At 43.7% G+C, this 27,473-nt stretch overlaps 1 long non-coding RNA gene across 1 annotated transcript in view; it reads left to right on the top strand.

The window, feature by feature from the left end:
• Positions 1-459: 459 nt before the first annotated feature.
• LOC133553885 (uncharacterized) overlaps positions 460-27,473 on the top strand; it is a 60,348-nt gene continuing 33,334 nt past the window's right edge. The window contains exon 1 of the long non-coding RNA XR_009806992.1: positions 460-542. This is a non-coding gene — a long non-coding RNA (uncharacterized LOC133553885). The remainder of the gene's footprint in view (positions 543-27,473) is intronic.

The following is a 27,473-nucleotide window of genomic DNA, read 5'->3' on the forward strand; positions in this document are numbered from 1 at the left end:
TCACAGGGCCAACACAGACAAGCTTTTACACACTCGAGCCAAGTTTTTTTTTTCCGTCTCTAATGTTGTATAATTTCTACTTTTTTCATTCATTCATGTTATAAATGGTCATATACTAAACTGCTCTACCATGTTCATATTTGTTAACAGCAGCAATAATAAAATCAGCTCTACAAACACTAGACGTGCGCCTCCAAGTGGCCAAAAATGACCAGCTGTGTTTAACACATACAGCCGCCAGAGGGCAGTGTTGCGTCACGCTTGCGCACACAAACAAATAGGACATAAAAAAAATAATAAAAATGTCAGTACTGCATTTTGACCGCTAAGAGGCGCTAATGTTACGTGTTAACACGGCCAGGCTGCCGGAAAACCCTTTTTTTTTAAACCACACCCACCAAATATTGACTGACCAATCACAGGGCAGTAATATATTAGACCCTGCCCACAGTTTAAGCTTCATTGGAATCAATGGAGCTTGTTTTTGGCACACATTCTGCTCCATGTTTGCTTTTTAAAAGGTCCAAAACCCTCTGAAACAGGTAAGAATCCTCCCGAACTCAAAAGGCCACGTCTTCAAGATCCAAGATCATCAATGTGGTCGTTATTATTTTATCATGCGCCTAACCAGAGTGAAAATACATTAGTCAGCTAGATGGCTAAAGCTAACTGGCTAACGTAATACAAGTACAGGCCTTTTGGGTTTAATTGAGAAGTAATTGTAAACAAAGCGCTAGTTTAGCTGCAGTGTTGTCCTTTAGTCCCGATATTGTATATTAATGTCATTATTGACATCGGTATCCACCCACCCATCCGCTTATCCGAGGTCGGGTCGCGGGGGCTGCAGCCTAAGCAGGGAAGCTCAGACTTTCCTCTCCCCAGCTAGTTGGTCCAGCTCTTCCCAGGGAATCCCGAGGCGTTCCCAGGCCAGCTGGGAGACATAGTCTTCCCAACATGTCCTGGGTCTTCCCTGTGGCCTCCTACCGGAAGTGTTTGGGTGGCATCCTGACCAGATTCCCGAACCACCTCATCTGGCTCCTCTCCATGTGGAGGAGCAGCGACTTTACTTTGAGTTCCTCCCGGATGACAGAGCTTCTCACACTATCTCTAAAGGAGAGTCCCACTACCCGGCGGGGGAAACTCATTTCGGCCGCTCTCGTCCTTTCTGTCATAACCCAATGCTTCAAACTGGCGACCCTGGTCGCTATACAGGATTTCAGGGACACCATGCACCAAAATATAGTCCTCAAACAGGCAACGAGCGACACTGTGAGCTGTTTAGTTGGGCAGTGCATACAGTCCATGGCCACCCTTTGGAAGGGGGGACTACACTGGCATTCCCCCAATGGACTAATGGGCAACTCGAGAATGCTCATGGCCACCCTCTGGAAGGGGCGACAATACTAAGACCCCTCCATGGGACTTATGAGCAACTCCAGAATGTCCATGGCCACCCCTGGAAGAGGCGACAACACTGGGACCCCCCATGGGACATATGAACAACTCCAGAATGTCAGTGGCCACCCTCTGGAAGGGGCCACAATATTGGGACCCCCCATGGGACTTATGAGCAACTCCAGAATGTCCATGGCCACCTTCTGGAAGGGGCGACAATACTGGGACCCCCGATGGGACTTATGGGCAACTCCTGAATGTCCATGGCCGCCCTCTGGACGGGGCGACTACACTGGGACCACCCCATGGGACTTATGGGCAACACCAGAATGTCCATGGCCACCATCTGGAAGGGGAGACAACACTGGGACCCCCCCATGTGTTTTATGGGCAACTCCAGAACGTCCATGGCCACCCTCTGGAAGGGGAGACAACACTGGAACCCACCCAATGGGACTTATGGGCAACTACAGAATGTCCATGGCCACCCTCTGGACGGGGCAACTACACTGGGACCCCCCCCATGGGACTTATGGGCAACACAAGAATGTCCATGGCCACCCATTGGAAGGAGGGACAACACTGGGAACCCCCATGGGACTTATGGGCAACACCAGAATGTCCATGGCCACCCTCTGGAAGGGGCGACAATACTAGGACCCCCCCATGGGACTTATGGGCAACTCCAAAATGTCCATGGCCACCCTCTGGAAGGGGAGACAATACTGGGACCCCCCATGGGACTTATGGGCAGCACCAGAATGTCCATGGCCACCCTTTGGAAGGGGGGACTACACTGGCATTCCCCCAATGGACTAATGGGCAACTCGAGAATGCTCATGGCCACCCTCTGGAAGGGGCGACAATACTAAGACCCCTCCATGGGACTTATGAGCAACTCCAGAATGTCCATGGCCACCCCTGGAAGAGGCGACAACACTGGGACCCCCCATGGGACATATGAACAACTCCAGAATGTCAGTGGCCACCCTCTGGAAGGGGCCACAATATTGGGACCCCCCATGGGACTTATGAGCAACTCCAGAATGTCCATGGCCACCTTCTGGAAGGGGCGACAATACTGGGACCCCCGATGGGACTTATGGGCAACTCCTGAATGTCCATGGCCGCCCTCTGGACGGGGCGACTACACTGGGACCACCCCATGGGACTTATGGGCAACACCAGAATGTCCATGGCCACCATCTGGAAGGGGAGACAACACTGGGACCCCCCCATGTGTTTTATGGGCAACTCCAGAACGTCCATGGCCACCCTCTGGAAGGGGAGACAACACTGGAACCCACCCAATGGGACTTATGGGCAACTACAGAATGTCCATGGCCACCCTCTGGACGGGGCAACTACACTGGGACCCCCCCCATGGGACTTATGGGCAACACAAGAATGTCCATGGCCACCCATTGGAAGGAGGGACAACACTGGGAACCCCCATGGGACTTATGGGCAACACCAGAATGTCCATGGCCACCCTCTGGAAGGGGCGACAATACTAGGACCCCCCCATGGGACTTATGGGCAACTCCAAAATGTCCATGGCCACCCTCTGGAAGGGGAGACAATACTGGGACCCCCCATGGGACTTATGGGCAGCACCAGAATGTCCATGGCCACCCTTTGGAAGGGGGGACTACACTGGCATTCCCCCAATGGACTAATGGGCAACTCGAGAATGCTCATGGCCACCCTCTGGAAGGGGCGACAATACTAAGACCCCTCCATGGGACTTATGAGCAACTCCAGAATGTCCATGGCCACCCCTGGAAGAGGCGACAACACTGGGACCCCCCATGGGACATATGAACAACTCCAGAATGTCAGTGGCCACCCTCTGGAAGGGGCCACAATATTGGGACCCCCCATGGGACTTATGAGCAACTCCAGAATGTCCATGGCCACCTTCTGGAAGGGGCGACAATACTGGGACCCCCGATGGGACTTATGGGCAACTCCTGAATGTCCATGGCCGCCCTCTGGACGGGGCGACTACACTGGGACCACCCCATGGGACTTATGGGCAACACCAGAATGTCCATGGCCACCATCTGGAAGGGGAGACAACACTGGGACCCCCCCATGTGTTTTATGGGCAACTCCAGAACGTCCATGGCCACCCTCTGGAAGGGGAGACAACACTGGAACCCACCCAATGGGACTTATGGGCAACTACAGAATGTCCATGGCCACCCTCTGGACGGGGCAACTACACTGGGACCCCCCCCATGGGACTTATGGGCAACACAAGAATGTCCATGGCCACCCATTGGAAGGAGGGACAACACTGGGAACCCCCATGGGACTTATGGGCAACACCAGAATGTCCATGGCCACCCTCTGGAAGGGGCGACAATACTAGGACCCCCCCATGGGACTTATGGGCAACTCCAAAATGTCCATGGCCACCCTCTGGAAGGGGAGACAATACTGGGACCCCCCATGGGACTTATGGGCAGCACCAGAATGTCCATGGCCACCCTCTGGAAGGGGAGACAATACTGGGACCCCCCCATGGGACTTATGGGCAGCACCAGAATGTCCATGGCCACCCTCTGGACGGGGAAACTACACTGGGACTCCCCCATGGGACTTATGGGCAACACAAAAATGTCCATGGCCACCCATTGGAAGGAGGGACAACACTGGGACCCCCCATGGGACTTATGGGCAACACCAGAATGTCCATGGCCACCCTCTGGAAGGGGCGACAATACTAGGACCCCCCCATGGGAGTTATGGGCAACTCCAAAATGTCCATGGCCACCCATTGGAAGGAGGGACAACACTGGGACCCCCCATGGGACTTATGGGCAACACCAGAATGTCCATGGCCACCCTGTGGAAGGGGTGACAATACTAGGACCCCCCCCATGGGACTTATGGGCAACTCCAAAATGTCCATGGCCACCCTCTGGAAGGGGAGACAATACTGGGACCCCCCCCCATGGGACTTAAGGGCAACTCCAGAATGTCCATGGCCACCCTCTGGAAAGGTCGGAAACACTGGGACCCCCCATGGGACTTATGGGCAACTCCAGAATGTCCATGGCCACCCTCTGGAAGGGGCGACAATACAAATGAATGCAAGGCATACTTGGTTGACAGCCATTCAGGTCACACTAAGGGTGGCCGTGTAAACAACTTGAAGACTGTTACAAATATGCGCCACACCGTGAACCCACACCAAACAAGAATGACAAACATCTGCACCGTAACACAACATAAACACAACGGAACAAATACCCAAAACCCCTTGCGGCACTAACTTTTCCGGGATGCTACAATATACACCCGCCCGCTACTTGAGTTTATTTATTTCGTAAAACCTTGTTACATTGTTTAATTCATCCAGTGGGGCATCACAACAAAATTAGGCATAATAATATGTTCATTTCAAGACTGTATATATCGGTTTCGATTGATATCGGAATCGGTAATTAAGAGTTGGACGATATCGGATATTGGCCAAAAAGCCATTATCGGACATCTCTAATAACAACTGTGTTGCAGGGCCTTTCCATTTACCAACACTCAGCAAACGTTTGGGAACTGAGCGGAGACCAATTTTTGGCCCAGCAAAATCGGCGGCGCTTCTGGGTGTTGTTGATAAATGGCTTTCGCTTTGCACAGTAGAGTTTTAACATGCACTTACAGACGTAGCGACAAACTGTATTTACTGACAGTGGTTTACTGAAGTGTTCCCGAGCCATTGCGGTGATATCCTTTACACACTGATGTCGCTTCGTATTTAATTATTGATTTTTAAATGTCCTGTCCAGCTACTCAGGCAAATCATATTGTCGATGTAGATGCCCATATCGGAGTGTACTTTACCAAAAAAAAAACCAAAAAAACGGAAAAAACACTATATTTTACCGTACATTTTTACATTGTACATGAAAAAAACAAATCATCGAATGCGAAGGCAATCGTGCAATGATATCATTCACTGTTAGAAGTGGCCCTCAGATGGCAGCCATATTGCGATACGGCCCGCGATTAAAACGAGTTTGGACACCCCTTTTTTATGTCGCTACTGGTGAAATTTTGCATGTAACCTCTTGCGTTGGCGCTTTACTTAGATTATTTTTAATATTTAGATTTATTTCTAGACAAGATGTTTAATGTTCGAAGTGAGAAACCTATTTATCTTTTGCAAATAATCATTAACTTTGAATTTAACAGCAGCAACACATTGCAAAAAAGTTGTCACAGGGGCATTTTTTTACCACTGTGTTGCATGGCCTTTCCTCTTAACAACACTCAGTAAACCATTTGGGAACTGAGGAGACCAATTTTTTACCTCGGCGAAGTCGGCAGATTTTTTGGGTGTTGTTGATAAATAGCTTTCGCTTTGCATAGTAGAGTTTTAACTTGCACGTACAGATGTAGCGACGAACTGTAGTTGCTGACAGTGGTTTTTTGAAGTGTTCCTAAGCCCATGTGGTGATATCCTTTACACGTCGATGTCGCTTTTTGACGCAGTACCGCCTGAGGGATGGAAAGTCGCAGGGTTGCTGCTTTCGTGCACTGATTTCCTCCAGATTCTCTGAACCTTTTGATGATATAAATAAATAAATAAATAAATGGGTTGTACTTGTATAGCGCTTTTCTACCTTCAAGTACTCAAAGCGCTTTGACACTACTTCCACATTTACCCATTCACACACACATTCACACACTGATGGAGGGAGCTGCCATGCAAGGCGCCAACCAGCACCCATCAGGAGCAAGGGTGAAGTGTCTTGCTCAGGACACAACGGACGTGACGAGGTTGGTACTAGGTGGGATTTGAACCAGGACCCTCAGGTTGCGCACGGCAACTCTCCCACTGCGCCACGCCGTCCAATGTGACGGACCATAGATGGTGAAATCCCTACATTCCTTGCAACAGCTCGTGGAGAAAAGTTCTTAAACCGTTAAACTTGAACGCATGTGTTGACAAAGTGGTGACCCTTGCCCCGTCCTTGTTTGTGAATGACTGAGCGTTTCACGGAAGATGGTTTTACACCCAATCATGGGATCCACCTCCTCCCAATAGCCTTTTCACTTGTGGGATGTTCCAAATAAGTGTTTGATGAGCATTCCTCAACTTTCTCAGTCTTTTTTGGCACTTGTGCCAGCTTTTTTTGAAACATGTTGCAGGCATCTAATTCCAAATGAGTTAATATTTGCAAAAAATGTTTGAGAAGCAGAGCCTACTTTTGAGCGCTTTCTATCAGGTATTCTTACTTTGTTGTTATGGGAAAATAGCAATGTTTCCTGGAGGCAGCCCGCTACGAATACGCCTGTTTTCCCGCCAAGTGCTTGAGCCGTGCCACCGTTATGTGACGTGAAGTGCAACAAAGGTATCAAAATACGGTACCATTTGATTTGACATCAATATCCAGTAGTGGTGACAAAATTCAGTTGGTACTGTAAGAATGAGACATATTTTAAGTGTTCTTTTTTAATCCATAGTCATGTTTAAAAGCAGCTTGTATTTTCCCATGTAGTGTGTCTTCTCCTGACCTCCTTGCTTTTATCTTACTCCTGCTAGTAAACTCTTTGTTTTGCATTAAGGACTCGTTTTTGTTTTGGCCAGTTCCTTATCTGTTTTGAAGAAGCAGCTTCTGTCCTTTCTGGCCGAGAGGGGTTGTGTCCGCTGTAAAGAAGCTGACACTTTTTGTCTGTATTAAAGCCTCGCTTGCTGATGCTATGGTCGCATTGTGAGGGCTGGTCTCCTAAAGCTTCAGTAAAACATGGTATTGTACCGTTCTGTCTTTGGGGTCCCTTTTACTGAACATATATGTCATCCAAAAGAACTTTGGATCGTCCAGTGTGTTTCATTCCCTGAGAGGAAGACTGGTCGCGTGCAATAATCCCTACAGAAACGCCTAGTTTGGTACCCATCCCTAGAGGGCTGGTCTCCTGAAGCTCAGTATAACGTGGAATAGTACTATTCTGTCTCTGTGGTCCTTTTTACTTAACATATATGTCATCCAAAAGAACTTGGCATCGACCAGTGTGTTTCATTCCCTGAGAGGATGAGAGGAAGACTGGTCGCGTGCAACAATACCTACAGAAACGCCTAGTTTGGTACCCATCCCTAGAGGGCTGGTCTCCTGAAGCGTCAGTAAAACGTGGTATTGTACCGTTCTGTTTCTGGGGTCCTTTTTACTCAACATATATGTCATCCAAAAGAACTTGGGATCGACCAGTGTGTTTCATTCCCTGAGAGGAAGACTGGTTTGGTACCCCATCCGTAGAGGGCTGGTCTCCTGAAGCTTCAGTAAAACGTGCTATTGTACTATTCTGTCTCTGTGGTCCTTTTTACTTAACATATATGTAATCCAAAAGAACTTGGGATCGACCAGTGTGTTTCATTCCCTGAGAGGAAGACTGGTCGCGTGCAACAATCCCTACAGAAACGCCTAGTTTAGTACCCATCCCTCGAGGGGCTGGTCTCCTGAAGCTTCAGTAAAACGTGGTATTGTACCGTTCTGTCTCTGGGTCCTTTTTTACTCAACATATATGTCATCCAAAAGAACTTGGGATTGAGCGGTTGTGTTTCATTCCCCCGAGGAGGAAGACCGATCACGTGCACCAATCCCTACAGAAACGCCTAGTTTGGTACCCATCCCTAGAGGGTTGGTCTCCTGAAGCTTCAGTAAAATGTGCTATTGTACCGTTCTGTCTCTGGGGTCCTTTTTACTCAACATATACGTCATCCAAAAGAATTTGGGATGGACAATCATGGCATCCACCTTGTTCCCAATTAGCCTGTCACCTGATGTTGGATGAGCATTTCTCAACCTGCGCAGTCTTTTTGCCACTCTTGCCCAGCAATTGTTGAACCACGTTGCAGGCGTCAAATTCCAAGTGAGCTAATATTTGCAAAAAATAACAACGTTTCTCAGCTGGAAACATTAAGTATCTTGTCTTTGCAAGTCAATTATGAAAAGTAATGTTTATTACTTTATAACTTAAGTGTCCTGTATTATTGTGAACATATCACACCCATACCTGTTATGAATTTGGAAATATTTATAATAATTCATGTTATCATATGAAATGTGCATTTAATAATAATAATGAATGAACTGTGTACCCCGATAATTAATGGCTGTATGGTTGTGGAGTAGACAAGTACTTCCTGGAGGAGGTACTACCCCTTACCAGTGGCTGTGTGTACCTCTTATCAGGTCAACCACGAGCACCGCAATAAGTCCTCCCCCTTTCTTCGTGCGAAGGCGACGCGGCGGCGGCATCGCCGCCACTGAGAGTCTGAGCGATGAGGAGATGAAAACCTCATCAGCTAAATGAGTTTGACCTGCGCTTTGTTGATCAGCCGCAGCCAAAATGCCGCCGGGCCTGTCTGCGTTCCTTCCATGCCGCCGCCTACGTACCACACCAGAGACTTTGGCTAATTAGTCTGCAGCTCTCGCTAAAAATCTCTCAAGGCCCAGCTTTTTGTTTACATGGTTTTTTAATTTATTTTGCTATTTAGGATTTTGGACCCTAATTAGAATAAAAACTAAGAATCGTCTTTTCATATGATGTACTTAGTCCATAAGTACACAAACGTGTACTTCATATTTAGTGATATGCTAATTCTCATTTTTTTACACTTTTTTTTTTTACAAATTCCATTGTATGCTATTCTCTTTTGACACCACCAGATGGCAGTATACGTGTCCACATAAGTGGCCATAAGACCCAATTCAGTAGTGTACACAATTTTGGAAATACAAGCTAAAAGGTGCTGTCCACGCATGTGGCCACTAAAATGGAAATCAATCATTGTCGATTGCACAAGACACATAAGAACTGAAAAGTACATTTTTGGCACAGTCCCACTAAGAGGGAGACAAAACGGGACCGCCAATGGATCGGCCATTTTTACGGCGCTCCTTAAAAAAGGTGGGAAACAGGTGATATTGGGAAAGGGGGGAAGGGTAAAAAAATATCAGTCAAATGCTGGACCCACGGGAGGGGGTCCAGGCTGAGTCCAAGGGTAAAAACCTAATTTGCAATGCACACATAAACACGTTTACATGTAATCACGACAACATCGCACAGAGGGGGGGGGGGGGGGGGGGGGGGGGGGGGGGGCAATTGTCTTGGGTGTGATGGTGTTATGTTTTTGTAGACTGAGGTCGATCTGAAAAACTTCGACTCCAGGTGTCGTTGAGAAGAGAGGTCAAAAGCGTACATCATTGCGGTGTCCTCTGGGGTTTTTCTCAGAACAGCCTGGTCCTAGCGTCAAGGCCCTTCGAGGGAGTCTAATCGTAGAATATGATGTTTGTTTTTCGAAAACAGACAAAACAATGGCTTGCCTGTTCCTAGTCCATGCCGGCTCTCTCAAATTCAATTCAATATTCTAAAATATTGAGTAAAATATTGAATATTACTTTTTAGTAATATTCAATAGTCAGCCTTTGGGCTCCTTGAGTGGCCGCCATCATCTTTCGAATTTGACGATACACCAGAGCAATGCCAAGCCCAATCAGCAGGTATCCCGCGATCATGGTTCCAATAGGTAGATGTCTTCCTATGAGAGGCACATGATTCTCCATCTATCCCAGGAGTCTCTCACGTACCCCGCAGCAATGGTTTCCATCAGGGCAGCCAGGCTCCCCCGAACCTCTTTTCCCCGTCGAAAATACTTGGTCAATTGCATCGAGAGTCCTGCTGATCATATCCATGTCTGATGTTTAGATTGAGGACAGCTCAAAGTAAGAGGCTTCAAAAAGTTCAGACAGAGACAAAAATGAAGAGAGCCAGCCAGGAAAGGAGGGAGCGGAGAAAATGCGGACCCGCCCTATCCAGAGGCAAGGCAGAAAAGCCTTTAGAGGTTTTAATTAAGGCTTCCAGACACTTTAACAGGAAAATATCAATATCAATCCAAAAAATGTCCGAACATGGCCACCTGTGTCTTACTTCCTTATTGTACTTACTTTTAATCTAACATCCATCCATCTTCTTCCGCTTATTCGAGGTCGGGTCGCAGGGGCAACAGCCTAAGCAGGGAAACCCAGACTTCTCCTTTCCCCAGCCACTTCGTCTAGCTCTTCCCGGGGGATCCCGAGGCGTTCCCAGGCCAGCCGGGAGACATAGTCTTCCCAACGTGTCCTGGGTCTTCCCCGTGGCCTCCTACCGGTTTGGACGTGCCCTAAACAACTCCCTAGGGAGGCGTTCGGGTGGCATCCTGACCAGATGCCCGAACCACCTCATCTAGCTCCTCTCGATGTGGAGGAGGCAGCGGCTTTACTTTGAGGTCCTCCCGGATGGCAGAGCTTCTCACCCTATCTCTAAGGGACAGCCTCGCCACCCGGTGGAGGAAACTCATTTCGGCCGCTTGTACCCGTGATCGTATCCTTTCGGTCATGACCCAAAGCTCATGACCATAGGTGAGGATGGGAACGTAGATCGACCGGTAAATTGAGAGCTTTGCCTTCCGGCTCAGTTCCTTCTTCACCACAACGGATCGGTACAACGTCCGCATTACTGGAGACGCCGCACCGATCCGCCTGTCGATCTCACGATCCACTCTTCCCTCACTCGTGAACAAGACTCCTAAGTACTTGAACTCCTCCACTTGGGGCAGGGTCTCCTCCCCAACCCGGAGATGGCATTCCACCGTTTTCCGGGCAAGAACCATGGACTCGGACTTGGAGGTGCTGATTCTCATTCCGGTCGCTTCACACTCGACTGCGAACCGATCCAGTGAGAGCTGAAGATCCCGGTCAGATGAAGCCATCAGGACCACATCAACTGCAAAAAGCAGACACCTAATCCTGCGGTCACCAAACCAGAACCCCTCAACGCCTTGACTGCGCCTAGAAATTCTGTCCATAAAAGTTATGAACCGAATCGGTGACAAAGGACTGCCTTGGCGGAGTCCAACCCTCACTGGAAATGTGTTCGACTTACTGCCGGCAATGCGGACCAAGTTCTGGCACTGATCATACAGGGAGCGGACCGCCACAATAAGACAGTCCGATACCCCATACTCTCTGAGCACTCCCCACAGGACTTCCCGAGGGACACGGTCCAATGCCTTCTCCAAGTCCACATCTACCATGTATACAAAATCTTTAATATACCGCCTTTGTATCTTGTTGGGTTATTTTTTGGTATTATTCTAATGTACAGTACATATACAGTCGTGGTCAAAAGTTGACATACCCATGGCTGTCTTGAGTTACCAATAATTTGTACAACTCTTATTTTTTGTGATTGGAGCACAAAAACATTCATGAATGAATTTCAGTGTTCCCCCCAGAGTATTGCTTAGTTAAGGTTGGACCTGAAGGACTGCGAGCGAGCTGAGCTGCCGCTTAGGTTTCTAGAATGTCAACGGGCTCATAGTGATAGTGATGTTACTAGTGGTTGACTGGGAGGTGTTTATTATAATTTGGGGAGAGTCCGCTGCATTATGCTCACCTGCTAAACACCTGTCTGCTCTGCCTGCCTCTGACTCCATGCGCTCTGAATACTCACTGCTGATTGGCTGTTGCCGCTCTGCGTGTACCCAATCAGATGGTTCTGTGGGTGGGACAATGCTGGGTGCTGCAGAGACGGACTGACGGAGGCAGAGGCAGTACGAGGCGCAGTGGTGGTGGTAGTATTATGGAACTGGTGCTTTACAGAGAGTAAATGTGGGGACGGCGTGGCGCGGTTGGGAGAGTGGCCATGCCTGCAACCTGAGAGTTCCTGGTTCAATTCCCCAACTTCTACCAACTCCGTCACAGCCGTTGTGCCCTTGAGCAAGACACATAGGATCGCTCTCGATTTAGTTTGTTTACCTCTTTCCGTGTTGTGGCGATGCGCCGTCGCCATCGCACGTGTCGTGCTGCTCGCCGAATAGAAGAAATCAGTTTTTTTTTGTGGCAATGAGAAAAATATTTCTGCTCAACCTAGAAAGTGGGAGAACAATCCGGAACATATTCCAATATGTCTGTTTGTTACCATTGTTACTTCTTCTCAAATGTGTTTAACTGAAAAACATTAACGGAACAAAAAGTGCTGCCGTATTACGAACTGATTTAATACTGGACAAAATACTGCTCATGTGTACTGGTAGTTACTGCCATCTTGGACTGGTCTACTGTTAATACTTCGAATGTAGTTACAGCCATCTCGTACTGCTCGACTGCTGGTACTTCAAATGTAGTTACAGCCATCTTGTACTGGTCAACAGTTGGTACTTTTAGTGTAGTTACAGCCATCTTGTACTGGTCGACTGCCGGTAATTTAAATGTAGTTACTGCCATCTTGTACTGCTCTACTGCTGGTGCTTCAAGTGAGGTTACTGCCGTCTTGTACTGGTGATGGTATTCAAATCCAAATACTTAGAATGCAGCTACTATAAGCTTTTAGTGGTTAACTCCTGGTACTCTTAATGTGCCAAGTGCCATCTATTCCTGGTGCTTCAAATGCAGACACTGCCATCTTGTAATTCGGCTATTGCAATCCTGGAGTGGTCTACTCCTGATACTTTCAATGTGGGTAATGTCCTTCTGAGGTGTTTTTGTGCTGTACTTCAAATGCAGACACCGACCATCTGTGTCGTCAACTCCTGACACTTAAAATGCAGATACTGCCATGTGATGTAGCTACTGCTATATTGTAGTGGTCTACCCCTGATGCTTGGAATTCAGCTACTGCTAAGTCGTGGTATTCAGATCTAAATACTAAGAATGCAGCTACTATAAGCTTTTAGTGGTCAACTCCTGGTACTCTTAATGTGCCAAGTGCCATCTATTCCTGGTGCTTCAAATGCAGACACTGCCATCTTGTAATTCGGCTATTGCAATCCTGGAGTGGTCTATTCCTGATACTTTCAATGTGGCTATTGTCCTTCTGAGGTGGTATTTTCCTGGTACTTCAAATGTAGACACCGACCATCTGTGTCGTCAACTCCTGACACTTCAAATGCAGATACTGCCATGTGATGTAGCTACTGCTATCTTGTAGGGGTCTACCCCTAAAACCTGGAATTCAGCTACTACTAAGTCGTGGTATTCAGATCTAAATACTTAGAATGCAGCTACTATAAGCCTTTAGTGGTCAACTCCTGGTACTCTTAATGTGCCAAGTGCCATCTATTCCTGGTGCTTCAAATGCAGACACTGCCATCTTGTAATTCGGCTATTGCAATCTTGGAGTGGTCTACTCCTGATACTTTGAATGTGACTATTGTCCTTCTGAAGTGGTATTCTCCTGGTACTTCAAATGCAGACACCGACCATCTGTGTCGTCAACTCCTGACACTTCAAATGCAGATACTGCCATCTTGTGATGTAGCTACTGCTATCTTGTAGTAGTCTACCCCTGATACTTGGAATTCAGCTACTGTTAAGTTGTGGTATTCAGATCCAAATACTTAGAATGCAGTTACTACAAACTTTTGGTGGTCTACTCCTGATACTCTAAAAGTGTCAAGTGCCGTCTATTCCTGGTGCTTCAAATGCAGACACTGCCATTTTGTAATTCAGCTATTGCATTCCTGGAGTGGTCTACTCCTGATACTTTCAGTGTGACTAATGTCCTTCTGAGGTGTTTTTTGTACTGTACTTCAAATGCAGACACCGACCATCTGTGTCGTCAACTCCTGACACTTTAAATGCAGATACTGCCATCGTTTGGTGGTCTACTCCGAGATGATTCTAATGCAGCTACCACTCCTGATACTACACGTTCAGCGACTGCCATCTTTAGCTAGTCTACTCCAAAGCTAATGTAGTTAGAGCCGAACTAGTCAGAGACCATAGGAGGCGCTATATACACAACGCCATCATTCACAGGTGAAGAATGTATGGTGTTTTTCCTTACTTGGTGTTTTGATTGGGGCATTTATTCAAATCACGAAGAAACCCAATTACTGCACCCAAATTGCAGAACAATTACTGAGCGCTGCAGACTGTCTCCTGTCCGACTGTGTCGGGAAGAGCGTGATCGGATTATCTTTATTGGAGGATGTGCGCCGGCAGCTGTGAGTTAAAACCGATGGACTCGCTACTCACCGCCAATGAAAGGCGCGCTTACGTTAGCGGTTTCCGCCGTCGCTCATTCATCACCGCCCACATCCCGACAATCCAGTCTAGTGCGCCAAACCTTGTTTTCGTCGTAATTACAGTAACTGGAGCGGGAGCAGGTGTGCAGCTCGGCGACGGTGGGGCGGGAGAGCACGAAGGCGGTTCTTTAGCATCCCCGTTTAAGACCGACTGATGCCTCTGCTCCCCCCCCCCCTCCCTACACAAGGGAGAGGGGGGCAGAGGAGACAAAAAAACAAACGGCAGATCAACTGGTCTAAAAAGGGGTTCTATTTAAAGGCTAGAATATACAAATGAGTTTTAAGGTGAGACTTAAATGCTTCTACTGAGGTAGCATCTCGAACTGTTACCGGGAGGGCATTCCAGAGTACTGGAGCCTGAACGGAAAACGCTGTATAGCCCGCAGACTTTTTTTGGGCTCTGGGAATCACTAATAAGCCGTGGCCCTTTGAACGCAGATTTCTTGCCGGGACATATGGTACAATACAATGAGCATGATAGGCTGGAGCTAGACCGTGTAGTATTTTATACGTAAGTAGTAAAACCTTTAGTGCACAGGAAGCCAGTGCAGGTGAGCCAGTATAGGTATGGATATATAGGTATATATGTATATAGGTATATAAACGTATATACAATAAAGGCGTAATATGATCAAACTTTTTTGTTCTTGTCAAAAGTGTAGTAGCCGCATTTTGTACCAACTGTAATCGTTTAATGCTGGACATGGGGAGACCCGAAAATAATACATTACAGTAATCGAGACGAGGCGTAACAAAAGCATGAATAGTGATCTCAGCGTCGCTAGCGGACAAAATGGAACGGATTTTGGTGACATTACACTCTTAATGTGTGACTCAAACGAGAGAATTGGGTCGAAGATAATACCCAGATTCTTTACCGAGTCGCCTTGTGTAATTGTTTGGTTGTCAAATGTTAAGGTGGTGTTATTAAATAGAGGTCGGTGTCTAGCAGGACCGATAATCAGCATTTCCGTTTTCTTGGCATTGACTTGCAATAAGTTAACAGACATCCATTGTTTAATTTCATTAATACATGCCTCCAGCTGACTACAATCCGGCGTGTTGGTCAGGTTTAAGGGCATGTAGAGTTCGGTGTCATCAGCATAACAATGGAAGCTAACACCGTATTTGCCTATGATGTAGATACTAAGGAGTGCAGGGCCAAGAACTGAACTCTGGGGAACTCCACACGTTACCTTGACATAGTCCCAGGTCACATTGTTATGGGAGACGCACTGCATCCTGTCAGTAAGATAAGAGTTAAACCAAGACACGGCTTGGTCTGACATACCAATTCGTGTTTTGATACGCTCTAATAAAATATTATGATCGACGGTGTCACGGCTAGGGGGCATTTGAATGCGCCCTCATCCTTGCGCTCTGCTTCGCGCCTCGGGACACGCCCACGGACGCGTACATCCGTGCGCGTCTCCGCCCTGCAGCAGCCACCACTGCAATCATTTACCAGCAATCAGCACACCTACCGGTATGAAGGAGCTGCCTTCATAAGCCTGGTCAACTTGCCACCAGGCGCAGGAATATAGTCTCCTGACCATTAGCTGACACAAACCTTATGCTCTCTCTCTCCTTCTGTCCTGATCTGTGTGTCTTTATCCCTGCGCTTATTGTCGTGTCTGTCAGGCTTGCCCCTGACAGTTTGTTTGTGTTTTAGTTTTTCCTCTGTGTGTGTGTAGTATTTCCTGTCTTTAGTTCCTGTCAGCTCTCTTATTTTGTCTGTTTCCTGTGTTTCCCCTCCACTGTGGCTGATTGGCACCTGGCCACACCTGGTGTCAATCAGCCCGCTCGTATTTAGACCTGTCTTCCCATCCAGTCAGTGCTGAATTATTGTCACTTCTGTATTGTCGCTCCTGTTGTGTCATGTCGTGCCATTGCAGCGTAGCGGTAAGCTGTATTTCGGTAGCAGTTTGTAGCTTACTGTCTTTTGTTCCCTGTCTTTGTACTAAACGTAACGACTTCTGTTTTCCTGCTCGCTACCCGCTGGCTTCCACGCTAGGCCCTTTTGTTTTTGCTAGCTTCCATGCTAAGCTCTTTTTGTTTTCTAGCTCCCATGCTAGCTCTTTTAGTTTGCTATCCGCCTTGTGCGCGCTTTTTGTTGTACCCCTTTTGTTTGGTTTTGTCTAAGTGTTTTATTAAACCGTGTTTCCTTACTCAATGCCTGCCTCCTTCTCTGCATCTTGGGGTTCGTCACCAACTAACTCTGACAGTGTCCTCCCTCACCCCGCAGTTCCCTGTGTGCATCCCCGAGTCACGCTGTGTGTCGTGTGCTCCTGGATCTTCCCTGCCTCCCTCGTGTCTTCATGGTTCTCGACTCTTCGCTTGCCCCCGAACTACGACGACTTGCTCCTACCTCTCGACCCCACTTCCGCCCCTGGACAACCTTGCCTGCCTTGCCCTTGCCTGACAGCCCCGCTCCTCTCAACACGCACCTCCAACACTTACGGTAAAACCAGTTAAATCCTGCACATGGTTTTACGCTGGAGTGTGAATATATATATATATATATATATATATATATATATAAATATATATATATATATAAATATGGCTTCACGGTGGCAGAGGGGTTAGTGCGTCTGCCTCACAATACGAAGGTCCTGAGTAGTCAGGGTTCAATCTCGGGATCTTTCTGTGTGGAGTTTGCGTGTCCTCCCCGTGAATGCGTGGGTTCCCTCCGGATACTCCGGCTTCCTCCCACCTCCAAAGACATGCACCTGGGGATAGGTTGATTGGCAACACTAAATTGGCCCTAGTGTGTGAATGTGAGTGTGAATGTTGTCTGTCTATCTGTGTTGGCCCTGCGATGAGGTGGCGACTTGTCCAGGGTGTACCCTGCCTTCCGCCCGATTGTAGCTGAGATAGGCACCAGCGCCCCCAAAGATCCCAAAGTGGAATAAACGGTAGAAAATGGATGGATGGATGGATAAAATAAATCTTTGGACATTACAGCTCCCTGGTGTCGGTCTGCCGTCACCTCCCCCTTACTGAAACCATAACAGACAGTATCGAAAGCAGAGCTAAGACAAAGAAGCAGCAACATAGATGACGCATCAGAATCCATCGTTAGCAATAGATTATTGGTCATTTTTGCGAGGGCTGTCATATATGCTCATTTCAAACTTTCATGCAGAGAGGGAAACCACAACTAAGTCAGTCAACCCAAAACTGTATTTATTAAACAGTTACTAAGTAGTGGCACAAACATTCATGTCATTTCCAAAACAGAAAGTGCAAGATTGTCAGAGTCTTTTTAAAACAAGCACTTTTGTGCATGATGTCACTAAGATGACTTATCAAACACTAGTACCGGTATACCCTAGAACCCTAATCCCAATATATTTTTGTCACGTCTATGGGATCATGTTTTGTTTTGGTCATGTTCGGTTTTGTTTTTTGGTCAATAAGTTCCTATTTTTGCACTTCCTGGTTTGCTTTGTAACTGTAGCAACTCATTAGTTTCACCTGTCATGTCACGCACCTGTTCAGTCACTTGTATTATTTAAGCCTGTCTGTTTCTGTTGTTCATTCACCCGTTTAGAGTTCGGAAATGGGTTAAAAAAATATCTGGTCTTTTTTCTGCAACATCAAGGTATATATTGACGCTTACATAGGTCTGGTGATAATGTTCCCCTTTAAATTACACGACGGGCCAGAGTTTGACACCCATGCCCTAGTCCAGGGGTAGGGAACCTATGGCTCGTGAGCCAGATCTGGCTCTTTTGATGACTGCATCTGGCTCTCGGATAAATCTGAGCTGACATTGCTTAACATGATAAGTAATGAATAACTCCACTTGTAATAAGTGTTAAAAATAACGTTCAAAACAAAACATTCTTATGCATTCTTAGTTCACGAAGTTCAAGAAGTTGCGTTAAGAAGTTATTTATTTATTATTGGTTAGTGCGGGGCTTTAAAGGGGAACCGCACTACGTTTTGATATCGTTCACAATCCCATTGCGAGACAAGAACACACATCTATCTCTTTTTTTATGCATTCTAAATCGTAAAAAGCATCTAGCAAGAGGCAGTTAGCAATTCAGATAATTAGTATCCCTCTAAAATAAGGATTCTTAACCTTTTTTTTCCACCTTGGGGCCTAAATATTAACACTAAATTAGTAATATTACCAACTTGAGGGTTTCAGGTTCGATCCCCGCTTCCGCCGTCCCGGTCGCTGCCGTTGTGTCCTTGGGCGGGTCGCTTTGCCCGCCTGCTCCCAGTGCCACCCACGCTGGTTTGAATGTAACTTAGATATTGGGAGGGGTTAGTGCGTCTGCCTCACAATACGAAGCTCCTGCAGTCCTGGGTTCAATTCCAGGCTCGGGATCTTTATGTGTGGAGTTTGCATGTTCTCCCCGTGAATGCGTGGGTTCCCTCCGGGTACTCCGGCTTCCTCCCACTTCCAAAGACATGCACCTGGGGATAAGTTGATTGGCAACACTAAATTGGCCCTAGTGTGTGAATGTTGTCTGTCTATCTGTGTTGGCCCTGCGATGAGGTGGCGACTTGTCCAGGGTGTACCCCGCCTTCCGCCCGATTGTACCTGAGATAGGCGCCAGCGCCCCCCGCGACCCCACAAGGGAATAAGCGGTAGAAAATGGATGGATGGATGGATAGTGTGGGGCTTGTCCTCCTGGGGGTTCTTCAGACCACTGCATGAGAGCCCGTTTCAGGGTTACGCTATTGTTTCATTTTTCAATAAGTCTCTCAGTTGCTTTCCAGCAATTGTATTTTTCTCTTTTGTTCTTGCTCGCACTCTGACCCCAGCCCCAACCCCCGTCTCTCCTCCTGGCTGCTGCTTATAACAGAGCGACAGGTGATTAGATAACAAGGCTCAGGTGCGCCGTCTACGCAGCTCTCGCTGATTTCGGGGCCGGTCCTGGCACACCCCAGTTCGCTGCAGGCCGGCGGGCCACCCCCCCCCCCTCTCCCTGACCCCCCTCCATTGTTAGCTTCAGAATAACAAGGTTATTACAAAGAATAAGAGACCTATTATACTGTAGAAATGTTGGTATTATTTAAAAATGCACGTGTTAAGTTGTGTTCAGTGTTAAAAAAAAATATTATCTGGCTCTTACGGAAATATATTTTAAAATATTTGGCTTTTTGGCTCTCTCAGCAGTGCCTGCTTAAAACTGTGGCCACGTGTACAGCAAGTAGAATCGTGCAGTAGAAGCGGAGAAAGAGTGAGACAGGTCGCGTGACATGTAAGTTTCATCCACCTGTGCTAGACTGTCTCGTTACCATGACAACAAGAGGGATGTGCAACGTCTTTCCGAACATGATAATTTTTCCATTTTGTTATCTTTCTGCGCTTCATGCGATTAAACCTTTTGAGAGCGATAACGTTAAATTTGAAAGGGTAGGGATGAGCAGGTTATTAGTTTAGGGAGCGACTAACAAGCTGTTTGCGTGGGAAATCCGCCGCCAGACTGACGAGCGCGTCCAAAGGACACCCGGGTCTCGCAGAGTGTTGCATTATGGGCTGGCGGGGAGCCACTCGGAGCCCTAATGTGTTCTGACGGAACCCAAATTGAGTCCGGTTGTGTTTTACTGCTCAATATCCCGACGCTGAGAGAGAAACCAGCGCAGTGTCGCCGTCCAGATGCGACTCGGGTAGAAAACAACAACATGACCTTAAAGTAAAACAAGACTCCAGAATTCAAACGAGGGAAAAGAACTCTGAAAAAGTGAGTGACCGTTTAAAGCAGGGGCGTCCAAAGTGCAGCCCCAGGACCAGTTTTTGCAAAAATAAAAAAGAACACTTGTAACTATTGCATATACCGTATTGTGTGGTTGCCATATAAAACATCAATCAATCAATCAATGTTTATTTATTTAGCCCTAAATCACAAATGTCTCAAAGGACTGTACAAACCATTACGACTACGACATCCTCGGAAGAACCCACAAAGGGGCAAGGAAAACTCACATCCAATAAACAGAAGCTAAAATGAAGAATTAAATTAAAATGTATTTATTATTCTTTACAAAAATAAAAATAAAATACTTGAATATTGATTTAAATTGTCAGGAAAGAAGAGGAATGAATTTAAAAGGTAAAAAGGTGTAAGTTTAAAAATCTTAAAATCAGTTTTAAGGTTGTATTTTTTCTCTAAAATTGTCTTTCTGGATAATAAATATTTCACAAATATTTTTCGTCGAAAAAACAGAAGCTAAAATGAAGGATTAAATTAAAAGGTATTTATTATTCTTTACAAAAATAAAAATAAAATACTTGAACATTGATTTAAATTGTCAGGAAAAAAGAGGAATGAATTTAAAAGGTAAAAAGGTATGTGTTTAAAAATCTTAAAATCAGTTTTAAGGTTGTATTTTTTCTCAAAAATTGTCTTTCTGGATAATAAATATTTCGCAAATATTTTTCGGCGCAAAAAAAAACTAAAATGAAGAATTAAAATAAAATGTATTTATTATTCTTTACAAAAATAAAAATAAAATACTTGAACATTGATTTAAATTGTCAGGAAAGAACAGGAAGGAATTTAAAAGGTAAAAAGGTAAATGTTTAAAAATCTTAAAATCAGTTTTAAGGTTGTATTTTTTCTCTGAAATTGTCTTTCTGGATAATAAATATTTCACAAATATTTTTCGTCGAAAAAACAAGCTAAAATGAAGAATTAAATTAAAATGTATTTATTATTCTTTACAAAAGAAAAAAATACTTGAACATTGATTTAAATTGTCAGGAAAAAAGAGGAAGGAATTTAAAAGGTAAAAACGTATATGTTTAAAAATCCTAAAATCATTTTTAAGGTTGTATTTTTTCTCTAAAATTGTCTTTCTGGATAATAAATATTTCACCAATATTTTTCGTCAAAAAAACAGAAGCTAAAATGAAGAATTAAAATAAAATGTATTTATTATTCCTTACAAAAATAAAAATAAAATACTTGAACATTGATTTAAATTGTCAGGAAAGAAGAGGAATGAATTTAAAAGGTAAAAAGGTATAAGTTTAAAAATCTTAAAATCAGTTTTAAGGTTGTATTTTTTCTCTAAAATTGTCTTTCTGGATAATAAATATTTCACAAATATTTTTCGTCGAAAAAACAGAAGCTAAAATGAAGAATTAAATTAAAAGGTATTTATTATTCTTTACAAAAATAAAAATAAAATACTTGAACATAGATTTAAATTGTCAGGAAAAAAGAGGAATGAATTTAAAAGGTAAAAAGGTATGTGTTTAAAAATCTTAAAATCAGTTTTAAGGTTGTACTTTTTCTCAAAAATTGTCTTTCTGGATAATAAATATTTCGCAAATATTTTTCGGCGCAAAAAAGAAACTAAAATGAAGAATTAAAATAAAATGTATTTATTATTCTTTACAAAAATAAAAATAAAATACTTGAATATTGATTTAAATTGTCAGGAAAGAAGAGGAAGGAATTTAAAAGGTAAAAAGGTATATGTTTGAAAATCTTAAAATCAGTTTTAAGGTTGTATTTTTTCTCTAAAATTGTCTTTCTGGACAATAAATATTTCACAAATATTTTTCGTCAAAAAAACAGAAGCTAAAATGAAGAATTAAAATAAAATGTATTTATTATTCCTTACAAAAATAAAAATAAAATACTTGAACATTGATTTAAATTGTCAGGAAAGAAGAGGAATGAATTTAAAAGGTAAAAAGGTGTAAGTTTAAAAATCTTAAAATCAGTTTTAAGGTTGTATTTTTTCTCTAAAATTGTCTTTCTGGATAATAAATATTTCACAAATATTTTTCGTCGAAAAAACAGAAGCTAAAATGAAGGATTAAATTAAAAGGTATTTATTATTCTTTACAAAAATAAAAATAAAATACTTGAACATTGATTTAAATTGTCAGGAAAAAAGAGGAATGAATTTAAAAGGTAAAAAGGTATGTGTTTAAAAATCTTAAAATCAGTTTTAAGGTTGTATTTTTTCTCAAAAATTGTCTTTCTGGATAATAAATATTTCGCAAATATTTTTCGGCGCAAAAAAAAACTAAAATGAAGAATTAAAATAAAATGTATTTATTATTCTTTACAAAAATAAAAATAAAATACTTGAACATTGATTTAAATTGTCAGGAAAGAACAGGAAGGAATTTAAAAGGTAAAAAGGTAAATGTTTAAAAATCTTAAAATCAGTTTTAAGGTTGTATTTTTTCTCTGAAATTGTCTTTCTGGATAATAAATATTTCACAAATATTTTTCGTCGAAAAAACAAGCTAAAATGAAGAATTAAATTAAAATGTATTTATTATTCTTTACAAAAGAAAAAAATACTTGAACATTGATTTAAATTGTCAGGAAAAAAGAGGAAGGAATTTAAAAGGTAAAAACGTATATGTTTAAAAATCCTAAAATCATTTTTAAGGTTGTATTTTTTCTCTAAAATTGTCTTTCTGGATAATAAATATTTCACCAATATTTTTCGTCAAAAAAACAGAAGCTAAAATGAAGAATTAAAATAAAATGTATTTATTATTCCTTACAAAAATAAAAATAAAATACTTGAACATTGATTTAAATTGTCAGGAAAGAAGAGGAATGAATTTAAAAGGTAAAAAGGTATAAGTTTAAAAATCTTAAAATCAGTTTTAAGGTTGTATTTTTTCTCTAAAATTGTCTTTCTGGATAATAAATATTTCACAAATATTTTTCGTCGAAAAAACAGAAGCTAAAATGAAGAATTAAATTAAAAGGTATTTATTATTCTTTACAAAAATAAAAATAAAATACTTGAACATAGATTTAAATTGTCAGGAAAAAAGAGGAATGAATTTAAAAGGTAAAAAGGTATGTGTTTAAAAATATTAAAATCAGTTTTAAGGTTGTACTTTTTCTCAAAAATTGTCTTTCTGGATAATAAATATTTCGCAAATATTTTTCGGCGCAAAAAAGAAACTAAAATGAAGAATTAAAATAAAATGTATTTATTATTCTTTACAAAAATAAAAAAAATACTTGAACATTGATTTAAATTGTCAGGAAAGAAGAGGAATGAATTTAAAAGGTAAAAATTTATATGTGTTTAAAAATCCTAAAATCAGTTTTAAGGTTGTATTTTTTCTCTAAAATTGTCTTTCTGGATAATAAATATTTCACAAATATTTTTCGTCGAAAAAACAGAAACTAAAATGAAGAATTAAATTAAAATGTATTTATGTGGGGCGGCATAGCTCGGTTGGTGGAGTGGCCGTGCCAGCAACTTGAGGGTTGTAGGTTCGATTCCCGCTTCTGCCATCCTTGTCACTGCCGTTGTGTCCTTGGGCAAGACACTTTACCCACCTGCTCCCAGTGCCACCCACACTGGTTTAAAAATGTAACTTAGATATTGGGTTTCACTATGTAAAAGCGCTTTGAGTCACTAGAGAAAAGCGCTATATAAATATAATTCACTTCACTTATTATTCCTTACAAAAACAAAAAAAAATACTTGAAAATTGATTTAAATTGTCAGGAAAGAAGAGGAAGGAATTTAAAAGGTAAAAAGGTAAATGTTTAAAAATCTTAAAATCAGTTTTAAGGTTGTATTTTTTCTCTAAAATTGTCTTTCTGGATAATAAATATTTCACAAATATTTTTCGTCGGAAAAACAGAAGCTAAAATGAAGAATTAAATTAAAATGTATTTATTATTCTTTACAAAAATAAAAATAAAATACTTGAACATTGATTTAAATTGTCAGAAAAGAAAAGGAAGGAATTTAAAAGGTATACGTGTTTAAAAATCCTAAAATCAGTTTTAAGGTTGTATTTTTTCTCTAAAATTCTCTTTCTGAAAGTTATAAGAAGCTAAGTAAAAAAATTTATTTATTTAAACAAGTGAAGACCAAGTCTTTAAAATATTTTCTTGGATTTTCAATTTCTATTTGAGTTTTGTCTCTCTTAGAATTAAAAATGTCGAGCAAAGCGAGACCAGCTCAAATAAATACAATTTAAAAAATAGAGGCAGCTCACTGGTAAGTGCTGCTATTTGAGCTATTTTTAGAACAGGCTAGCGGGCGACTCATCTGGTCCTTACGTTGGTGACCCCTGCGGTAGAGAAATGGATGGATGGATGTTGAGCGAGTGTGAAAGCAGACTTACATTAATGAATTAATGACAAGCTAGCGGAATGCTGGGAAGGTAAGGAACTGCTTAATGGACATGGCTGGCAAAATCGCTAATGCTGACAAAACATGAGATGTTCACGACGCTCTTATTTTGAAGCCAAAACATCCCAGCCTGGCTTTTTTAAAGTCGCCCCCATGCTGTGTTGTTGTGTGGTGTTGTCGACAACAGAGCCGCCCGGGCCGACTGCCCGTTGAGATGTTGTTGTTTGCAGGTGGTGCTTGTGTCGATATGGCTGTTGATGCGGGGCAGCAGTAATCAGTGTGAAGAGGTGTGTGTCATGACGAGTGGTCCTCCAGACTCCCTCTTCAGCCTACTCCTGCTTCCCTGGGAGGGTTTCTGCTGGTTCACACAACACAGCAGCCAGCCACCTAAATGAGGCTTTTTGTTTGGCTAACCTTTTAAGCTCTGGTTTATCCACACCGGCGAGGTGATGACTTCACGTTGACGATGAAACGTGTCGTGGGAGTTGGGCGAACGTCCGGGGTGTAACTGGTCCAGTGTTCCGCAAACACTATTGCATCTCCTTTAGCCGAGGTTGGGCAAACCGTCGTACTCGGGTTGTACGGTATACTGGTACTAGTATAGTATCAGGGTAATGAAATTAAACAATGGATGTCCGCTAACTTTTTACAACTCAACGCCAAAAAAACGGAAATGCTGATTATCGGTCCTGCTAGACACCGAACTCTATTTAATAATACAACTCTAACATTTGACAACCAAACAATTAAACAAGGCGACACGGTAAAGAATCTGGGTATTATCTTCGACCCAACTCCCTCCTTTGAGTCACACATTAAAAGCGTTACTAAAACGGCCTTCTTTCATCTCCGTAATATCGCTAAAATTCGCTCCATTCTGTCCACTAAAGACGCTGAGATCATTATCCATGCGTTTGTTACGTCTCGCCTCGATTACTGTAACATATTATTTTCGGGTCTCCCCATGTCTAGCATTAAAAGATTACAGTTGGTACAAAATGCGGCTGCTAGACTTTTGACAAGAACAAGAAAGTTTGATCACATTATGCCTGTACTGGCTCACCTGCACTGGCTTCCTGTGCACTTAAGATGTGACTTTAAGGTTTTACTACTTACGTATAAAATACTACACGGTCTAGCTCCATCCTATCTTGCCGATTGTGATGTACCATATGTCCCGGCAAGAAATCTGCGTTCAAAGGACTCCGGCTTATTAGTGATTCCCAAAGCCCAAAAAAAGTCTGCGGGCTATAGAGCGTTTTCCGTTCGGGCTCCAGTACTCTGGAATGCCCTCCCGGTAACAGTTCGAGATGCCACCTCGGTAGAAGCATTTAAGTCTCACCTTAAAACTCATTTTATACTCTAGCCTTTAAATAGACTCCCTTTTTAGACCAGTTGATCTGCCGTTTCTTTTCTTTTTCTTCTATGTCCCACTCTCCCTTGTGGAGGGGGTCCGGTCCGATCCGGTGGCCATGTACTGATTGCCTGTGTATCGGCTGGGGACATCTCTGCGCTGCTGATCCGCCTCCGCTTGGGATGGTTTCCTGCTGGCTCCACTGTGAACAGGACTCTCGCTGCTGTGTTGAATCCGCTTTGGACTGGACTCTCGCGACTGTGTTGGATCCATTATGGATTGAACTTTCACAGTATCATGTTAGACCCGCTCGACATCCATTGCTTTCCTCCTCTCCAAGGTTCTCATAGTCATCATTGTCACCGACGTCCCACTGGGTCATTATTGTCACCGATGTCCCACTGGGTGTGAGTTTTCCTTGCCCTTATGTGGGCCTACCGAGGATGTCGTGGTGGTTTGTGCAGCCCTTTGAGACACTAGTGATTTAGGGCTATATAAGTAAACATTGATTGATTGATTGATACTTATGAATCAAAAATGGTACTATACTAAGTATCCCAACAAATTTTCTCCCGAAAATCTCCCGAAATTCAGTCGGAGTTGGAGGCCACGCCTCCGCCAGCTCCATGCGGACCTGAGTGAGGACAGCCTGTTTCCACGTCCGCTTTCCCACAATATAAACTGCGTGTCTGCCCAATGACGTTATAACAATCAATCAATCAATGTTTACTTATATAGCCCTAAATCACTAGTGTCTCAAAGGGCTGCACAAACCACTACGACATCCTCGGTAGGCCCACATAAGGGCAAAGAAAAACTCACACCCAGTGGGACGTCGGTGACAATGATGACTATGAGAACCTTGGAGAGGAGGAAAGCAATGGATGTCGAGCGGGTCTAACATGATACTGTGAAAGTTCAATCCATAATGGATCCAACACAGTCGCGAGAGTCCAGTCCAAAGCGGATCAAACACAGCAGCGAGAGTCCCGTTCACAGCGGAGCCAGCAGGAAACCATCCCAAGCGGAGGCGGATCAGCAGCGCAGAGATGTCCCCAGCCGATACACAGGCAAGCAGTGCATGGCCACCGGATCGGACCGGAGCCCCTCCACAAGGGAGAGTGGGACATAGGAGAAAAAGAAAAGAAACGGCAGATCAACTGGTCTAAAAAGGGAGTCTATTTAAAGGCTAGAGTATACAAATGAGTTTTAAGGTGAGACTTAAATGCTTCTACTGAGGTGGCATCTCGAACTGTTACCGGGAGGGCATTCCAGAGTAGCTGTAGAATGACCAAAAGTGAATTCTTGGTTTCTTATGTGAGGTTTATTGTTAGGCAGTTTCATTAACGGTAACAACACACAACAACAGCAGTCACGTTTTCGTCTCACCCTTGCTCCTGATGGGTGATGGTTAGCGCCTTGCATGACAGCTCCCTCCATCAGTGTGTGAATGTGTGTGTGAATGGGTAAATGTGGAAGTAGTGTCAAAGCGCTTTGAGTACCTTGAAGGTAGAAAAGCGCTATACAAGTACAACCCATTCA

This window comes from Nerophis ophidion, linkage group LG06, assembly GCF_033978795.1.
Source record: "Nerophis ophidion isolate RoL-2023_Sa linkage group LG06, RoL_Noph_v1.0, whole genome shotgun sequence".
NCBI classification, from domain to species: Eukaryota; Metazoa; Chordata; class Actinopteri; order Syngnathiformes; family Syngnathidae; genus Nerophis; species Nerophis ophidion.